Source organism: Coffea arabica, chromosome 9c, assembly GCF_036785885.1.
Source record: "Coffea arabica cultivar ET-39 chromosome 9c, Coffea Arabica ET-39 HiFi, whole genome shotgun sequence".
Taxonomy (NCBI): Eukaryota; Viridiplantae; Streptophyta; class Magnoliopsida; order Gentianales; family Rubiaceae; genus Coffea; species Coffea arabica.
This window is the reverse complement of record NC_092326.1, coordinates 11,194,375-11,201,434: the sequence shown is the minus strand read 5'-3', so window position 1 is coordinate 11,201,434 and position 7,060 is coordinate 11,194,375.

Genomic DNA, 7,060 nt, shown 5'->3' with positions numbered 1-7,060 from the left:
GGCTGGAAAAGTAAGAATTTTAGGGGAGGTGCTGCCCAATTTTCTAGGCCGTTTGGTTCTTTTAAGTTGGATTTGCCTTTTGGTGGAAATGAAAGGCTTTTGGGTTGTTTGCGCCTAAATCTTCATGTTACCTTTTCGTTTCCAAGAAAATCATGTTTTCCACCCTTGCATTAGTATTTCTTTGGCAAGGCGTACGACGTGTAGTCGAGCCTCATGTGCATTGTGTTTACTCGATTACGGATGTGAAACCTTCAATTGGTTTATTTTGGTTATTTTAGGGTTTCTTGGCGATTAAGGCCAATCTGAAGTAAAAACTTTTGAAGTTGAGCCGGTGAGTGTACCACTCCCCTCCATTATTGTTTAACTTGATTTCTGCTTTGCAATCTGTTTATTTGTTTGAGACGAGGGTGTACTTTATCACACTCGCTCTCTTGTCTGTTCATATGCCAATTTACTATGCAAAATTTGAATCTGTTATCTGTGTCTGCATCTGTTCGGATTTCTATGACCTATGAGCTCAGTCCTGTGGCTAAGTTATTCGAGTCGGGCCGGCAAGGGTCTGGACGATTAGATAACGAACCACGGTAGTCTGTTCGGGGATTTTGGGTATTGAGACCCTTGATTCCGGGTATACTCGAGTATTACCATTTTGTTCGTTTGAGGTGAGCGGGCCCGATAAAGGGGTGTTTGGTGGACGGAATTCGGTGTTAAAAGGGGTCTATGGACGCGTTGGTTCTATATACGTTGACGGAGAGTCAATCGGTTTGGATCAAGTACTGCGCTGGAAATTTGGCTCCTGAGAGCCACCCGCATCTTTCTTATTTGAATCATTGGTTCCTTTGCTTTACATCTGACATGTGTATCTGATTTGTTAAATGTGAAATGCCATGATTTTAATGCTATCTGTTTGGTACCTCATTGAGTGCAAGCTCACCCCTTTCTGTTCCTTTTGTTTTCCTTACAGGAAAATAAACCCTTTTAGTCTAGATTTGACAAATGGCTGCCAAATTGAGCTAGTTGAACATATCTTTTGTATAGCTCATGTATTAAAACCCTAAGTGTACTTTTGGGGCGTTTTCTCTTTTGATTTGGCAAACCATGTATATGTATTAACTTTTGAAAGCTTTTGTATGTCATTTTGATTTGTAAACGCTAAAGTTCAGATGTGAATGTTTGTTAGCTATTTCGGTTGGGTTCTGACGGGTCGTTTACTATTTATGGCCGACACCGGTTTTCTTTTTTTTATTTTGGGTTATTTTATCATTTTGACTTGTTTACGCTCGTTTGTAAGTTCCGGATCGCTATAGATAGTTCTAGTCTGCATCGTTAGTCCTGGCGAGAGCTGGGCAGGCGACCCGCCAAACCCTCTGGTTCGCCTTAGGGGGAGGTGGGGCCGTCACACACTAGGCTCAATGTCATTCAATTACAAAACAATGCTTGCAATGCAATTGGAACGATGTTCAAGACAAATAACACAATAACAGGTTTGACGTCTCTGGCATTTCGATCACAACCGAAGCTACGCTTATCGGTTTGGGGTACTTTAGGCTGTTTTGAAGCTAAGACAGAGAAATAGAAGTCTTATGAAGACATTGACAGCCATTTCATTCATTTACAAGGTCAAAAGGTGCAATCTCAGAGAAAGCAGAAAACTGCCCGAGAAACAGTGCATTTGGTAGTCAGGGGTAATTTTGTAATTTCACATGCTACCTGGCTCCGATTGAGCTGAAATTTTTCAGGATGATAGCTAACACTATTTCCTAGAACTTTTATGTTTTGACCTAAGCCTAATTCAGCCTCTAACATGGACTAATTAAACAGGTCAGAACAGAACAATTTGGTTTCAAATTTCTGGAATTTGAACTTTACTCTAGAAATTCGTATGTAACAAGTACTCTATCATCAAAACCATCAACTACTAGCTTAATAACATCAATTAATAGGTAAATAACTATAATTAAGGCTGAAAATGTAAACCCTAGCTAAAATTCCACCATAACATGCACAACTCACTAATTAACCGTCAAAACCCAAGATTACGAGTTTCTATCCAAACTTTAGCAAGATTAAGAAGAGAAAAGGGAAAGACAGCCATGGTACCTTCCAAAAACTCCTTGTAGGTGTGAAATCAAACACTTTCTTCCCCAACTTTTACGACACACAACTACCTAAGCACTAAAATGAAAGTTTAATCGGTTTGGATTGGGTGATTTCTCTCAAATGAAGATGATTCAAGGTGAAAATTGGAGGTTGCTCACTTGGTTTCTTTCTCTCCTCAAGATCGGATAGAATTGCAGAAAATGAAGAGGAATTGAATTTGAAGTGATTTTGGGGATAAAACTGAAGGAAATTGGTTGGTCAAACAACCCTTGGATGTTTGCCACTTGTCACCTCAAGATTACATCTTGAATTTTTCTTCTTTTTCCTTTCTTTTGGGACAAGAATTTCGGCTCTCTCTTGGCTGATTAAGGGATGATATTTATGCAATAATAACAAGAGGATTAAGGTAATAAAGTGATGTTCAAGTGGTGCACTCAATCGGTAGCGAAAGGTATCCGTCGGTTCAAACCGATTTTCCTTAAATCGCACGTACTAGGGTTTTAACTTGTGATTCACTAACTTATTATTATCACTTCTAATCACACATTTTCTCTTATCTAAAACTCACTCTTAATTATCAAATTGAGCACACACTCCACATCGATTAATCACACTACCAAAAGACGTAAAATCCTAGTTTACCTTAACGATGAATGTAAAGGGAAAACCCTTGGTTCTATGATTAATTGTAACTATTGAGGGTGTGAATGAGTAATAAAGGTATTGTAAATTAATGGATGCCAAATAAAAGGAAATTTTTAAGAAATATGAGTGATTTTACAAGTCCTCACAATCACACTTCCAAAATGCACACAAAAACACACACCAAAACCATAGTATGCACAAAAACCCTAACTTATGCCCTTCCTTTAGAAAAACCATAACTTGAGTTAAATATAAAAAATTCATACAATTTGGCTTGTTAAAAACTAGACTTCAAATACTAAGAATCTTTAGAAGACACCTCAAAGAGATTTAGTTCATAAGTGGGTCCAAATTGAGCCATAAGCTACTACAACTTTCCTAAAATTTAGAGGTCTCATACTCTCTCTCCCTCAAAAGAATTTCATCCTCAAAATTTGAATCTTTGCTCGCACAAAACTTGGTGTTACAGGATTTTCCTCCAATTCCTAAGTGGCTTTCTCTTACTCATAGTACTGCCAAAAACTTACCTAGAGAGAAAATCTCGCCGATGTAATGGCTAAGTTGATATGCTAAGAAAGTTAAATGAAGGCGTCAAATTGTGCAAAGTGATACAAATTTAGGAACTTGATGAAAAGGAAAATTCGTAACTATGAAACTTGGTTACTACTCTTGCTAAATTGTGAAAGAAAACACTATGCATTGGCAAATAATCTCCAAAGTATATCTCCTCTCATGACTACAATTAAATCTCTTCACACATATTACCCTCCATGCTTCTTTTGAAAAAACAAAAATAGGCTATAGAGGTATAAGTAAAATAAAGTAGCTATAAAGTTCGGTAAATTCATTTCCAAATCATAAAGTGAAAACAATAGAACACATTTAAAATAAAATACTCTCTTCATATACATAACATAACAAGTCACATGCCCTATGGGACATTTACCCTAGGTATTGTTCAGGCATTACACTTAATCAAAACTTAAAAAAAGTACCACTAGGTATGTACACTTGCATACTAAGAGTCCCAATTCTCCCTAATATCTTCAATATATTCCAAGTTCAAATTATTCGCATTCCCTGTGTCTTGGCCTTTGCCATCCAGACTCATTCTAATATTACTCGGGATATCGACTTATCAGTATCACTCTTTGGTACTCGGGTACGAGAACCCGAAAATATGATAATTCACCACTCGAGTTAGCTAGTCTCAAAAGGAAATCAACCATTTTTCAGATTCCTGCCCAACATACATATCTAAGGTCCCCAACAATAAATATTTGTTCCACACTTAACAAGCCAATCCCCACAGTTCGAGAATCCTCTCTCGGCACTAGCTCGATAAGAGCTCTGATACCATCTGTGACGACCCCACCTCCCCCTAGGGCGTACCCCAGGGTTTTGTATACCACCTGCCCAACTCTCACCAAGACTCGTTCACTCTTAATAAATGAAATAAGATATAACCTCAAGAATAAGTGAAATAACAGTTCCCAAACTTGAAACGTGTACTTACATTCATATCTTTTCCAAACATTCATACAATCCCAAGAATAACAAAAGTTGTGCATTCCAGATACATTTAACCCTAACCGAGCACTAGCGCGAGTACAATCACAAAATTTTAAAAATTAGACTATGCTAGCCTGTACCAGTCTCAAGCCTTGCTCGTGTGAGGACTCACAAAATCTAATATTTTAAATTCCATTTCGAGCTTATTTAAATATTTAATCGGCCATTTATTCCAAATATTATTTTCTAACCTCATTAGACCTAATTACGTGGATTTATAGTTTCATTATATTTTTATAGTGACTTGTCTCAAAATTTAAATTTTTGGAAGCTCGTTAAGTGAGAATAGTAAATACGCGTTTTTACACGCGCGATTTAATTGAGGGACTTTAGACCCTTATTTTGAGACAATTAAGAGTGAATAATATTTATATGAAAATAAGTACATTAGAGGTTTAGTGCACTAGTGAAATAAACTCAAGAGAAATCGAGCACAAAATGCGCGTGCGTGCGCGCGAAGGAGAGTTGACTTTTGGGTGATTTGTGGCCACACATTGTAGCTTCTCTTGGAAGCTGTAATTGATCAAACATTTCCTCTCTCCTCATTCCATACCAGCTGGCCAAGGGAGAAGGAAAACAACTCAAAGTTCTCCATTTTCCATCTTCATTTCTTCAACAAAAACATCACCAAATTCTACCAAAATTTGACCACACTTAGCTTAACACTTGGAGATTGCATCTAGCTAAGAAAAGGAGCTGCATTCCGCAGTTTTTCTTGAGTAAGGAGGATAAAAAATTTCTGTCTTGAACATCAAAGCAAGTAAGTGATGATCAAACCTTGGAAACTTGATTTATGGAAGTAGTAGTGCGCATTTAAGCTCATGCATGCATGTTGGTAGCTTGTTTATGTTGGAAAAATTATTGTGTGGGCTCTATGAACTCTCACATTGATTGGATGGACTGATTTGGTGAATGATGATGATATTAATGTTGGTTTAATGCTTAAATTGGTGGGATAATGTTGGATTGTTGATAGAAACTCAAGGATGGTGCAATGAGCAAAAGTGACCATTTTACCCCTGCCCTGTTCATGACCTTTGCTGTGAATTTTTGAGATTCTAATGGCTTGATTATAATGTATACATGTTATATGGATGGTGTAGAAAGTTTCATTGAAAAATAACATGATTTGGTCGGTTAAATGTGTTGATTTCCAAAGTTCGGCAAAACTGGAAAATTTTCCCGGATTGCCCAGGCAGTCATCTTGTTCGGTCATAACTCTTTAATCCGATGTCGAAATCGAGTTCTGTTTGTGGCACTGGAAACTAGACATTCCCAGCCTTCTATTGGTATAAAATTCACGTCCTGGTTCCACTTGAGTGAGCTAAACCATTCGTTTGAATATTGCTGTCCTGTTTTCGTTGTTCACTAGAAGGCAGAATATGAACTATAATTTGATGCTCAAATGGTTTCTTCTGAGAAATTGTAGCTTTGTGAATGTATTTTCCAACGCCGCCAACCATTCTCAATTCCTAGTTAAATTGAGTGAATTGTGGCCAAAGTTTGAAACCGACTCAATGAGGAAATTCCTCACTTTGGGCTAAATCCTTAACTAATCTTGGTTTGGGACTCGTACTCGAAATTCTTGGTGTTAATCACCCACAAATTTTGTCTTGGATGCCTCTTAGACATTTTTTTGCAAATGGACCATATTTGAGGTACTTTGTAAGCCAAACGTTTTGAAAACGGAAAACGGAACTCACAAGACAGATTTGCCTTGGAAATTTTGGAACTTTGGAGATTTGGTTAACCAACTCCCCATGCATATTTATCCACAAAATTTGGAAGAGGAATAGCCCTTAGGTGGTAGTATCATCATAAAAAATTTGGTGCCATTCTGAGGCCGTTTCATTGCTCAACTAAACTTCCAAAATTCATGGTTTGAATTTGGAAAACCCTTGCTTAACAAGGAAATTTGGGTAACTTTGAGCTACCATATATTGGTGCTCAAAACTTCAATTCTCATTCCGCTTGTTCCATTTTAAACTTGGAGTACAACTCTAATAGAGTTCCAAATTTCAAAGGCTAGTTCAAATTGAGTGAATTTTGCCGAATTTTCAAAGTTGCCCAAAAACCAACTTAATTCTGTCTTGATAACTCTAGACAGTGATTTCGAGCCAATTTTTGAATATCGTCCATTTGGATTCATGGAGAGGTGTCTTCTAGAAACTTTTAGTGCTTTGAAAGACATTCCAACGGTACCAAGTTTTCCAATATTGGACATTCCCGGGGTGAGTTATGATTTTTCAAAGATTTCACCAAAAATCGAAAATTGTGAGCATTTGAAAGAAATCCGTGAAACTGTTCACCAAAATCCGGCCTTGAATCCGGCCAGTTCTTAGCCGGATTGGTGTTGGAATTTGAAAAAAAAGGAGGTTCGTCTCTGCCTCCAATCCGGCCAGGAATCCGGCCGGATTGTGACGTGGCCTGTCCTTTTTCCGACTTCGGTCATTCGTTCGGAAATCTAATTGCTCGTACTTGTTCCCGTCTAATGATTTTAAGGATATTGATTTGTTTTTACTCGAGTCTTGTAACTCTCTTGAGTCTTGATTTTTCAAAAGAAACCTAGGCCCGAATTTTCGAGATATTTTCTAAGATCGTACTAGTGTACGACCTTCCTCATCGTTTGAGGATTATCAGTAATAGTCCATTGTTAATTGCGCAGACACACAAGAGGAACTTCAAGAGGATCCCACGGTGGACGTTTGATGTGACAGCCCCACCTCCCCCTAAGGTGAACCAA